A 13,747-nucleotide genomic window follows, 5' to 3' on the forward strand; every position below is an offset into this window, starting at 1 on the left:
TGGGAGAGAGTTTAAGGAATTTTAAGAGAGCAACGCTCCTGGAGAGTGAGTCATTTCCTCCTTCTGGCTCTCTCTGCAGGGTTGGCCTGAGACTCTGATTTGAAATAGATTTGGAGTAACCCCTGATGTGTTTTTACCCCCCACAAAGTAGTCTTAAAAATATCCTTATGCCTAACCGGATGTAAGTTAAGCTAAAAAATATCTCTGTGTTAGCCAGTAATGTAGGTCATCAAGCTAAAGGGTGGGGTGCAGCTGGTGAATGATGTTTGTGTTGTCTCACAAGAAGTGCCTCTTGGGAAGGGGTGAAATGTCAGAGAGGACATCCTAGGAAGAGGGGAAAGCTGAGCCCTCAGCCAAATCTTATAACTGCTACTGAATGAGGCTGCATCACTTTCATTACTGCACTAGTGGGACCTGTGGGAAATGAGGAATCTTGCAGGTGAATTGGACACACACTCACATGTATGGATACCCCATGATTGAGTGCATTTTGTGAAGGGATTCCTTCACTGCCAATACCTGACAAGTGCTGAACCTGAAGACTAGCAGTGTCAGCATAGCTAATGCTGTATGTGTGTGGGTGGGAGGGAAAGAGATGGAAAGCACCTGTCCTCAAACATGTTTCCTTGGTGACAATAGCCCTAGGGGACAATGCACAGTGGTCCTAATCAGCTGAGTGTGTACCTGTAGGATAAGCACTGAGAGTACACTGGGAAGAAAAAGCCAGGGGAAGAGAGGGAGCCAGCTCCAGTTTGCTAAAAGAGAGATTAAATTTCAACCCCTGGAGGAAAACAAAAAGTGAAAATGAAAAATGAAAAACGCTAAACCCTAGGTTTATTTTTTGCATTTATTTTGTTTGTTTGTTTGTTTTCTTGTTTTAAAAACGAAAATTCACCTGTCTTTTGAACACTCGCAGAATGACAGATACCTGTGTTTTGACCATGGCTGCCTAGATGCTGCCTGGTGCAGTGGGGGCATCTCCCTGACATTTCTTTCTGGACAGAGTGGTGAAGAGAAGAGTGAAGCCTGACCCTCCATTGTCTATCGGATCCAGCACAGCTGCATTTTCTCACTCCTGAGGACCGGACAAGTTTCCTGAGGCCTGGGCTGATATTCTGTACCATCTTTGGTGCAGCTGTAATTTTAACAGGGAGAGCCAACTTGAACCTCTCTAATGCTTACTCCAGACACCTTGCACTCCTGAGACTGGTATGTATACATGCATGCATTTTTGGGGGGGTCTTTCATCTGTACTTCTGAGAAAGTGATTCTGTCCACAGTTTGAAAAAAAGAAAAGGGAAAAAGGCAGAGAGAGGGTTAGTGATACCAATGCCTGATTTTGACCACAAAATATTTCTGTAGCTTTAAGATTTACAACGGCAAAAATAATGTTATTATCCTATGGTCACCTACTTATGTCTGTCAATTCCTGTTTCTTTTACTGGGTCAAATGATGGGTACCATGCCCTTGAATTGTGGAAGAATTAACCCAGCATTAAAAGTATGAGAGGTGGAGGGTAGGGGGAGAAACTTGGAAATCCACTGCAACTAGTCTCAGAATTGCTCAACCAACTTTAGATATTTTTCTCAAGACTTATATTTTGGGAAAGAGCTATTTTATGAATGGATAAGCCCTGACACACAAAATGCGTGGGATCTGTCTGAGTGCCTCATCTGGGTCAGCTGTGACATCTGGCTCTTATGAATCTGGCATATTGTGACTCATGGATACACAAATAATAATCCTTGATAGTGACCACTTGTGACTGCCAGCAAACAATGTCAAATGCCAGGGAATTGCTATGGCCACCTTGGCTGAGCTGCTCAGGCCACTTCAGTCTCTGCTGCTGTCAAAGAGGAGTGGCCAGGACACTGGCCCCTAGCAATGACAGATGGTCTGGATTTGAACTCCAGTTCAGCTACACCTCAGCTGAGAATGTGGCAAGTTATTTAACTATTCTAATTCTCAGTTTCTTTATCTGTTAAAAAAAAAAAGAAAACAAAGTCATAAAAACAGCTAACATTTATTGAAACTTCCTATGGGCTATTCTAAGCATGATACAGAAATTATTTCAGTTAAAACTTTTAAAATAGGATGTAATTGGTATATTTGTCAGTGAGAAACTGGTACACAGCCACATTGGTAGCAATCATTTGAGCTAGAATTCTTTGTGCTTTTTCTGAGACTCTAGAGCAGTGATTCTCAACCAGGGGTAATTTTGCTACTCAGAGGACATTTGGAAATGTCTGGGGACACTTTTGGTTGTCACAACTGGGGTGGGAGTGGGGAGAAAGGTATGCTTTCTAACTTCCTACAGTATAGAGGATGGCTCCTACAACCAAGAATTTTCCAGCCCCAAATGTCAATAGTGCTGAGGCTATTAATAGCCCTGACTTAGAGCCTGTCCTCTTAGCTGCCACACTAACTCACTAGATAAGATCTGCTAGGAGAGAATTGTGAGGATAAAATGGGAAGATGCATACAAAACACTGAGCACAATGTCTGGCACATAGTAAGTGTTCAATAAATTAAGGCTACCATTGCTGCTGCTGCTGCTGCTGCTACTAAGTTTTTCATCCCCAAAATCTTTCCTCTATTATTAGCAATGACTTGAAGCCTACCTGGACCTTGGTGTCATTTTTCTTTGCCAGAAGAGCTTGTGAGGTATAGCAAGAAATGACAGATTTCCCTTTTCTTCTTACTACTCGCTGAAGTTGTGGTTTTGTTTTTTATTTTGTTTTGTTTCCCTTACTGAATTCCTTCTGTGCTCAGACCTCCACAGGGACATATGAGTGGCCACGTGGGACTTGCAGCCTGGTATCTTTGTTGGAGAGATGGTTCTCAGACTCACTTCTTGTTAGGATCATCTGAGTAGGCTGGGCTTGATCCTCTAGCACAGGGGTCCCTGACCACTGAGACGCAGATCGGAGTACCAGTCTGTGGCCTGTTAGAAACTGGACCATAGAGCAGGAAGTGAGTGGCGGGCTAGTGAGAGAAGTTTGATCTGTGTTTGCAGCTGCTCCCCAGCACTAGCATCACCACCTCAGCTCCACCTCAGATCAGCAGGCATTAGAGTCTCATAGAAGCACTTGTCTCTGGTGCCAAAAATGTTGGGGACCACTGTTCTAGTAGATTTATCCAAAATTAGGTAATACCAGTTGTCCAAGGAGTTATGAAATTGGTTTCATCAGTGAAGAGATTTCATAAATGAAGATTCATAAATGAAGGAAGCTTATGGCTTCTTGTTATGTGTCTAGCTTCTCTTTAATTCTAGAATATCTCCAGAATTCTCTTCTTCCCTGGAAGTTGAGTGGGTCTGGAGATAATTTTAAAAAAGGAAAGACTTGAAGGATCAGCAAATGCCATGCAATAAAATTTAGTTTGGTGAGAACTATGATGACTTTTCTCTTTACCTCCTCTAGTTGGGAGAGAAATTTCTAGCCCAAGTGGACATTCGTCATTTTGGAGATCTGCTGGAAGATCTATGGCTCAAGTGCACATTGTTCTGTAGGCAGCCTTCAGCAAGGCCAGGCGAGAGTTGGTTCCTAGTTCTTCAAGGCCATTCCATTGGCTAAGCCATTGTGCAGGAATCTAGGAATCTGTAGGCCACCATGCTTAAGCAAGTAGGTAATAACAACCACCACTCTACAACTACAGTGCATTTAGTGAATTTTTTCCAGGTCCTTGGCACTATTCTAGCCGCATAATATGTGTTGACTAATCTTCATAATAACTAGACAAGAGCGGTTCCGTTTTTATCCCCTTTTTAAATATGGGGCAACCAAGGCACAGAGATGCTAAGCAATTTATTTGCCCAGAGTGCAATGATAGAGGTAGTGGAGATAAGAAGTTAACCCAGGTAGTGCAATGTCAGAAGCCACACTATTGATCACAAGGATAGGCTACCTCAACGTAGAAGGGGTTAAAGGTCATCTAGTCAGGTAGACAAAGGTTACGAAGCTCAGAATCGAGAAGGTCAAGAGATAACATTAATAACTGAAATGCACACTTAAGTTGCCTTTATTCTTTATGAGCATTTTTATATTTCCCATGAAGAGCAGGAATTGGTGAGGGGGTATACATAGCCATGGATGAAGGAGTCTTACACAGGTATGGTTTCAGGTGAGAAGAACCAACCAGAAGCTGTCATCTTGAACAGGGTATGGGGAAGAAATTTGGGGTTACAGAGGTTTCAAGGATTGATCTGTAGCTGTGAAGTACATCTAACCATAAGGAGGTATCCACAATGTACACCTTCCACAAACTACTCAACAGATATTTTCTAAGTGCCTGTTGTGTGCCACAGGGGACCAGTCAGCACTCTGGGTATATCAACACAGAGGCACCACAACCGCTAAAGGAAGAACTTATCACATACATATTCTTTGAATATAAAGGTTAGCCTATTCAGAGAGATATTTTTAAATACAGAGTTGTTCTATAATTCTGTCATATGTTAGAACTGTTTACTCTACATTTTAAAGGATTCAAGGATTGGACACACTGTAGGGACTGAGTTGGTAGAGAAACTAAGTTGAATCAATATCTCTAAAAAATCCCTTACACACAGATGAGGCCCTATAGGTTTGGCCATCTCTGAATATCACTTCTAGTTGAACTTCTAATGCCTAGTAAACTGTAATTAAAAGACACCTGACAATTTGATTATATCATCTGTCAACTGAAAATGCTGGTATTAGTCAGTCTGCTACCCAATAGCCAGGTTAGGTTGATGAAGGAGCTTTGTAAATGCATTGATGTTCTTAGGGTCATCATGATTTATTTCTATCAATGTGTATAGATCCTTAAAATTCTTACCTTTATGTGTTGAAAGCAACTGAGTCCTTTCATGTTCCTGGGGACACATATATGGCCATATACATTGTGCCTTAGAACAAAATGGGATTAGAGACTAAAATGACACTCTGTACTCTGTGCATTTCCTAGGAATGCACATGGATTTGCCTTCACACAACTGCACAAGCTTTTCTAATTCCTTTTATAACTAAAGGCCATGCAGTTGCAGACCAAATACCAGGAATAATGTAATGATCTGTGAGGCTACAATCACTGTCAATTCTGCCTAATAGCCTTCTACCAACTCCCAAACTCTCTACTGCTATCTTCTTCCCTGATATGTCACAGCAGCTGTCTGGGAAGCACCACTATTTGGACAAATCTAGTGAACGAGTCCCAATCCTTATCTTACTGGACATCCACATTATTTGATATATATAGTTAGCTGTTCATGCCTTAATCCTCTCTGTCTTTGACTTATACAACTTACCCATCTATCTGACTGATTATTTCTGTTTCTCTACCTTATTCTTTCTAACGATGATTTCTCTCCTCAGCTTTATACTCACTCCTCTACATATACAACTGCTGGCTAGATATATACACTTAGATTTCCCACAGCAATCTCAAACTTAATTTATTTAATTTTCACCCATACCTGCTACTGTACATGAATTCTATATCTCAATAAACACGAATGCTGTCTTCCTAAGAACCTAGTCAGATACTAGTGAATAAACTGAGACTCCAACCTTTCCTTATTTCTCTCAATCCAGGAAACTACCAAGTCCTACAAATTTACCTTTGAATATATCTTGACTTCCATTCTCTTCCCACAATCATTTTTTTTTTGTGTAGTTCATCGTTGTTTCACTCTTACATGTCTTCATTCACTCCATACTCTTCTTGACTCCAGCATTTCTCCATTTTGAAACCATCCTCACCATGGTCAGTCACATCTAGGTTACATGTGGTTTTTATGACAAAGGATCTTTCATTCTAGGTTCAAACAAATGTCATATTGTTTAAAGTAAAGCTTGGTTACAACATTGAATGGTATTGGCTTTAAAACAGACACAGATCAATAAAACCGAATAGAGATCCCCCCAAAAAACCATGCATACATTGTCCATTAATTTATGGCAAAGGAGCTAAGAATATATAATGGCATAAAGACAGTCTATTTAAAAAATGATGTTGAGAAAACTGGACAACAACATGTAAAAGAATGAAATTTGACCACTATCTTACGCCATATACAAAAATTAACTCAGAATGGATTAAAGACTTGAATCTAAGACCTAAAACTGTAAGATACCTAAAAAGTATATAGGGAGTAAGCTCCTTGACATAGGTCTTGGTGATGATTTTTTTAATCTGACACCAAAAGCAAAAGCAACAAAGAAAAAGTAAATAAGCAGGACTATATTTTATTAAAAAGCTTCTGCACAGCAAAGGAAACCATCAACAAAATGAAAGGCAACCAACTGAATGGAAGAAAATATTTGCAAGTTGTATATCTGATAAAGGGCTAATATCCAAAATATATAAACAAAGTCATATGACTTAATAGCAAAAAATAAATTAAAAAATCAGTTTTAAAAATAGGCAGAAGATCTAACAAATGTTTTTCCAAAGAAGACTTGCAAATGGCCAACAGGTACATGAAAGATGCTCAACACCATTAATTATCAGGAAAATGCAAATCAAAAGCGCAATGAGATATCACCTTACTTTTGTAAAAATGACTATCATCAAAAGATAAGAAATAAGTGTTGGTGAGGATGTGGAGAAAAGGAAAAGCTTGTGCACTCTTAGTAGAAATGTAAGTTGGTAGAGCCACTATTAAAAAAGGTATGGAAGTTCCTCAAAAAAATTAAAAATAGAACTACTATATGATCTAGCAATCTCACTTTTGGGTATTTATACAAAAAAAATAAAAATGCTAACTCAAGAAGATATATGCATGCTTATGTTTGTTACAGCATTATTTATAATAGCCAAGATATGGAAATAACCTAAATATTAATTGATGGATGAGTAAATTAAAAATTGTGATATATATGTATATTATTCATCCATAAAAAGAATGAAATGCCATTTACAACAATATGGGTAAAGCTTGAGTGTGTTATGCTAAGTGAAATAAGTCAGACAAAGAAAGACAAATACCATATGATCGCTCTTATATGTGAAATCTAGAAAACAAACAACCATAAAAGCCCCCACAGATACAGAGAACAGATTGGTAGTTGCTAGAAGCGGGGGTTGAGGGTAGAAGAAATGAGTAAAGAAAGTAGTAAAAAAAAAAATGACGCAATCTATAAAATGCCATTCACTCAGTTAACAGCAAACTATTATCTCAGAGTCTTACTCAGCATTTAAATTTTTTATAAAATAACAATAAGTCATGGTCACAAGAGAGAATTAAAGGTAGTTATTTTGTATGTCTATGCATCTTTCTGTGCGTGTATGTGTGTGTGTATGTGTGTTCTCACACACACATATACACATGTATTCTCCACCTAAACTATACAGAATTCAAAGTATCAGTTTGCAAGTTTCTAAAAGCATTTATTTGGGGGAGGGGAGGGTGTACTCTACAGTAGAATTTGAGGAAATCAGACAGGCAGTTACATGGAAATTAAGTTAAAATGAAATTACATTAAATTAAAATATAAGCTCCTTTAAGACAGCTGCTCATGATCCCTTGTTATGCCTCACGACACTTAGCAAAGTACCTTGTTTAATGTGATTGGGTTCTGACCCAGGAAAGAGAGAACTTGCATTAATCAAAAGCAGATGCAGGCAGTTAAGCCTCTACAGGTTAAAATATGCCAGTCTTTGAGGAAAAAACTGGAGTGGATTTCAGAGGCAAATATTTATGTGTGATGAGTTGGAGTTCAGGGAGTTTTTGTTTTTTATTTTTTATTTTTAATGGAAAAAAGGAAGCCCAAAGAAGCCAACAAAACACTAATGGATGAAATGCTTTGCACATATGGGATGGAAAATTGTGCTCTGCTAAGTTAAAAAGCAGCTTCTGAAGAAAGTATTGTGGCTGCGGCTTCACAGGTGCCTGACCCGCTGGCCCTGCTACATCACTGCGCCATGTGTTTGGCCCTGGTCCTCCACTCCAGCCGCCATGCAGGAAGGTCATATTCAGTGAGGCAGAAACTTCTAGAACTACTTGGAACCACTGCTCATGCCAAAAAAGGTCCCCTCCTTCTCACTCTTTTATCCACACACAGGAGCATTAAAGAACTAAACAGTTCTCATCTCAACTTCCTCTCAACCTCACTCTTCTGGCTTATTCTCCTCTGAGGAGCAGCTGTTTTTCAGCTGATGTCTTAAGCTCATACACTCTGAGTTAAATTACTCCATTTCTTCATAAAGGAAGAGCTCTTTTTCTCTGTTTTGTTTTAATTTCTTCTAAATATCATTTCTATAGGAGTACCTCACTTTACACATTTTTAACTCTCCTCAGGAACATATGGTTTATGCACTGCAGTATAAACCCAATATTTGCAAACTCAATCAGGGTTGAAATTCACCAAGAAAGAATGCCATTTAAAGAGATTATGTGAGGAATTAAATTTTTTTTTTTTTTTTTTTTTTTTACTTTTTAAATTTTCTTTGTTTTTTTCCCCCTCCTGAAGCAAAGAATCCTTCGACAATGGAAGTGATTAATTTTCTTCATTCTTTGAAAACTACACTCCATTTTTGTAAACTTAGTAGATTTTGATTCATATGTATTGAGATTTCTAAAACTGAGACATGCACTTTTTCCCAGGCAAGCAGTTACTCTTAGGCCTTGAGCTATATCATGTGTCCCTCCTCATTTTCCCAGCTTGTTCTTACTCTTCAAAAAGTGGTGACTATATAAGAATGTAATACTTAATAAAGATATTTAAATTTATATGTCCAAACAAATGCCATTTTACCAAGTCATCATGTTGGGACAACCTACGCTGAACATTAAGAGTTGTTTTTAGTTCTAGTTTGGAAATGACACTAGAAGGAGAGTCTATAGAACCTATAGTCACAGCACAGGGACAGTGTAGTCTTGCTGTATGCTCAGGTCTTGGTCCAGAAAAGCTGGTTTTCGGGATCAATGGCACTGTCTCTCTCACCAGTTCCCTTGTCTCTACCTTTCCTCTACTTTAAAAGTATCATTAACTAAACTTAATCAGTACCTATTGTACACCAGGCACCACTCTCACCAGTTTACATCTACTAACTCATTTCATCTGCATGGTAACTGGAAGCAGTAGGAATATGGTCAGCACCTTCATTTTATACAAAGGGAAGCTCAGACAGAGAGGTGTAGGACACACAGTGGCTGAGCTGGTATTCTAGAACTTTACCAGCTCACTCTGTGGCCTGGTGTGGGAAGGAGCACCCTGACTGTGAGGGTCAGCATTTCAATGTATTCCATAACACTAATAAATTACGTTTACTTTGCACTTAGTAGATATGAGGGTTTTCTGTCTCATTTTATTTAATCCTTATAGTACTCCTTATAATCCTTGTTATTACCATTAACGAGTGAGGGAGCTGTGTTAATAACTCGCTCAAGGTCACAGAGTTATTGAGGTGGTTCACCCACAAACTTTACCCATTGTGATGTATGTAGTTAAGCTGAACAGAAAGAATCAGCTTCTGTTAAAGAAACTTCAGAATAGTGAGATGGGTGAGAGGTTTTTGAAGACAGGGTTAGGAGTTTCTAAAATTTTATCATGCAAATTTGACTCTTCTTTTTGGATCCACTACCTCCCCCAATTCTCTCTCTCTCTCACTCTCTCTCTCTGTCTCTCGCACACACGTACACATATATGAAAAGAAGCTGCTTCACAAAATAAGACTTTCCATTATAAAATGCAGAACTCTTACAGCAAGTTAGAATAAGCTGAACAAAACTCCATGCCAAAAAAGAGCTTGTTAGGACCCCTTTTCTTGGTGTGGCAGTGATTGGCTGGCTTCGTAGTGAGGTGGATAACCTCTCAGGGGTCATACCTGTTGCTGGAGGAGAAGTAGCTTGTTCGAGTACAGATGAAAGAAAAGCTGTCTAGATGATGTGGCTTCTGCTCCCTGCCTCTGAGGCTTACTGGCATCTCAGGAACTCCCTAAAGGGACCAAGAACCAAGGGAATCCTGCTGCTCCTCTCTAACCTCCTGTGTTCTCTGTGCCAGCAAATAGGGTCTCCATCCTCCCATGCACCTGAAAGCTGAGCTTCACTTGTCATCTTCTATTTGAACTTCTCACCCACACAGCCATTGGGTCACTCCCCCTGTGCACTCATCTGCACTCTGCTGAGTGGGTCAGACACCCACCTTACTTTACACTGCTGGAGTCTCCCCATGTTTTTGCCATTTCAATACTCCGAATGGCTTGGTTCTAGAACTTTTTTAAAAATGTTGATTTGTTTAAGTTATTTTCTTATTTAGAAACTTATCAAGGCTTCCCATTCCTTATGAGAACACGTCCCAATTCCTTGGTTTGTCATTTGGAGTCTTTTCTAATCTTCTAAATTTAACTCCCCTCTTCACCCTATCACTCTTTCCTGCCACCATGCACACTGCACTTTTGTCCCCTGAAGGACCTAATTAACTTTAACATCCCCCAAATTTTTATTTCTTCATCTTTTTGTTCTTGCTGTTCCTTTGACCTCCAGTTTCTCTCTAGTTATTGAGTTCATTTGTCCAAGGCATGATTTACATGTACTTCTCCGATGTCTTCCTTGGGTGGTACCCCACCCCAAAATGTTATCACACCGAAGCCCTTTAAGATAGAGGAACAGCACAATAGCAACATTTACATTCTACTTAGTGTGTGCCAGGGCCTGTTCTAAACACTCCACATCTATTAACTCTTTAAATCCTCTCAACAATCCTATTCTCATTTTATAGATGATGAATCTGAAGCACAGACAGGTCATGAACCTTTCTGAAGAACACATGCATGATAAGTGGCTGAGCCAAAAACTGAAGCCACGCAGATCAATTATGCTTCATCTTTTTTTTGTAAGAGCTTATCCCAGTATCAGCCAGCATGAAGTCTGAGGAGGGAAGAAAACGTTTTGTATTGACTCTTGTAGCCCCTCACTCAAGGTGCTTCAGTGCATACTTATGACTGAAGGAAGGTGTGCTGATGCTTAATAAAGTTTATAAAGTAATTGAAGGAAGCTTTCTTGATAAGTCCGATCATTCCAGTTCCTGCTGCCTCAGAATAGTAAAGAAAAACCAGAGATGAAAACATGTTCTTGATGATAGCTTTTGTCTGACATTTATTTTAAATCAAAGAATGCTGATAGAAGAAATTATTTTGACACTTGGAATCTCTATCAAAGCAGATCTAAGAGTCTGCCTGAGCTCCTTGGGGCATCTTCAAGCCTCATTCTTAATTTCAATATAGACTTCAATCTCAAAGCCCTGCAGGATCCAAGCAAGTCTTTACTTTCACCTGGCATTTCTAGATGGCCTGGTTCATAGCAGAACTTCTGAGGTTTACCTGGATCTTCCTGGGAGGTTATAGCCTGGGCTGTGCTGCATAGGTATGCATTGTATGGGGCTGAGATGATGGCGGGCCCAGAGTGAAATTCATCAGTCTTCATTTCACTGCATTGAAATAATCAAGCCAGAATATTAATATTGTAATAATTGCTCCCTCCTCATTTTGTATTTACAGAGAGACAAACAGCTGGGGTGGTTGACATCTGAAACAAGTGCAGCTGATCATTACTTGTGCAGCAGATGGGCTTGGGTTATGAATAAGCAGCAAATGTGAAAGAGAGTCACAGGGTTGAGCTAGGCTTGCATATGCATAATTGTTAACTCATGCTGCTTGCCACTGTCCTTGGTTTGAGTTGTTGGGATGCTTCAAAAGTACACGAGAAGAACAGAAACACGTTTGGTGAATAAATGTGAAATCAAAACACAACACAGACCCTACCATAAAATGACTGGAAATGAAGCCTCTTTGCCTGTATTCAAAGTTCTGGAGGTATGTAAATCAACACAGAGAAGGGGTGGCCTCATGAGAAGCAGGGAGTTAATTCATGCAATGGGCATCCTGAACAAGATGAAAATTTGAAAGGTGTCAGAATGTTCCCATATTCCATGAACATTTCCCCAATTAACTTCTCACTAATGCCTGCAATTTCATATTTAGAAAAGTATTCTTTTATGTTATATAACTGAATGAGGCTCATTAAAATGCAATGTCCTTGAGGGAAGTGATGTTGAAACTTCTCAGTATTTACTCTTATCATATGTAAATTAGTTTATTAGATCCTTTCCAAACTTCATCATTCCCACCTCTCAGAGCTGGACAAATGATGAGAAAGAGACTAAACTGAGGCGGAGCCCCGAGCCTTGTGAATGCCTTGGGCATCTGGTTCCCTCCCCAGTCTCCACCCCATCCCTGCCACTTACTAGCCATGTGCTCTTGAGCCAAGTCTTGACCTTGGGACATGTAACCTTTAGGATATTCATTTGAAAAAAGTCAGAGTAATAGCAAGTACTATGAATAGAGCATAGATTTTGTGCAGATCAAATGGGGCAAAGATTAAGAAAGTACCTTGAAAACTGAATTAATATTACAAGTATAAGGTAGTTAGTGATGATGATTGGAGAGGTGGTTATGAGAGGCGTGGCACTTTTCAATAACTACATATAATATTGGGGGAGGGGCAGGAAAGCTTGGAGCCTCTTTATGGCTTAAGTAATCAAAGCCTTAACTAAAGAGGGCATTAAATGGCTAAACAGAACAGCTCCTGAGGTGCAATTATGGAGGGTATTTCTGCCAGCATTCCACAGGCAGGGATTTCTAGTTTGTATTTCCACTTAATATAGACGATGCTCTGATCTAACCCAAGGGGCAGAATTTAACTCCTTCCACAGTCACCAAAGACAGAGAATACAGAACAGGAATCTCAGGGATAGTTAGGAAACACACAGAAAGAGGAGGAGCTTGTGGGGAAATGGCAGAGAATGCCAGTCTCCAGGCTCCTACTCCCTGCCTCAGAGTAGGTAGTCAATATCTCCAGATGGGATTGGTGGGAAGTAAAAATGATTAGTAATTCCTGGTAAAGACCGTCCTTAAAATTAACTTGGAGCAATTTTATTACCAGGAACTATGAGGAAAAGCTCTGATTGAATAAAATGAAGTCATCAGGGGAAGATCACCTTGTTAGGAAGAATACCATGCTCTTAGGAGAATCAGAATTTGATAGAAGATAGCACGATGCCAGATTATGAGGTCCCAAAAGCTCCTAAATGAGGAAGAACTGCAAATTTATAGCTGAGCCACTTTTTAAAAAAATCTTTGATAATTTATAGTATATATTAATTTGCATTGACATATATTAAAATATTATTTTTCTTCCATTTTCAACAAATCTCTTCTTTTATCTTTATGAGTGCAGAGATAGGGAGGCAATACAGCACCACTAATGGCAGAGCCCTGGAGTAGGGAAAAGCATGGGTCAAAGAACACTAAACACATCGGGCAGCAAGCTCTGTGTTTTGTCCTATATGGCATTTCAGTCCTGAAAAAGAGTGGCCCCTTCCTATTGCATCCTTATAAGAAGCAGCTCCCAACTAAAGTAATTAGAGTACATCTGTTTTCATCTGAAAGACTTTAAGACTGGACTCTTGTTTCATTATAGATGAAGGAAACTCGGTGTCTCCTTCCCCACTCTCCTGCTTGAGCAACATGGGATTAATGTGCCTTCAACTGGGCTGCTCAAGGAAAAGAGCGCTTCTTTTTCCTAATCTCTTTGATCCCAGAAATTAGAGCTCATAGAGAAAAATAACACCTAATGAAAAAGTAGCCCCAGCCAAGGTGCTGTGTCTACCCTCTCTATGTGGACAAACTATCCACCAAAACCAGGGAACCAGGAACTTTGGGCTTAAGTAATGACAGCAAAATTGGGCCCAAGCTGAGTCAGCT

General features: G+C 39.6%; 1 long non-coding RNA gene across 2 annotated transcripts; it reads left to right on the forward strand.

The window, feature by feature from the left end:
• Positions 1-270: 270 nt before the first annotated feature.
• On the forward strand, positions 271-13,096 carry LOC111730144. 2 transcript variants are annotated; one of them, XR_002776568.1, is made up of 3 exons: positions 271-439; positions 1,004-1,209; positions 11,483-13,096. It is a non-coding gene; the product is annotated as an uncharacterized LOC111730144 (long non-coding RNA). The 2 variants fall into 2 exon arrangements; XR_002776569.1 differs by lacking the exon at positions 11,483-13,096 and adding an exon at positions 10,705-10,939.
• Positions 13,097-13,747: the final 651 nt, after the last annotated feature.

Source organism: Pteropus vampyrus, unplaced genomic scaffold (genome assembly GCF_000151845.1).
Source record: "Pteropus vampyrus isolate Shadow unplaced genomic scaffold, Pvam_2.0 Scaffold302, whole genome shotgun sequence".
Lineage (NCBI taxonomy): Eukaryota > Metazoa > Chordata > Mammalia > Chiroptera > Pteropodidae > Pteropus > Pteropus vampyrus.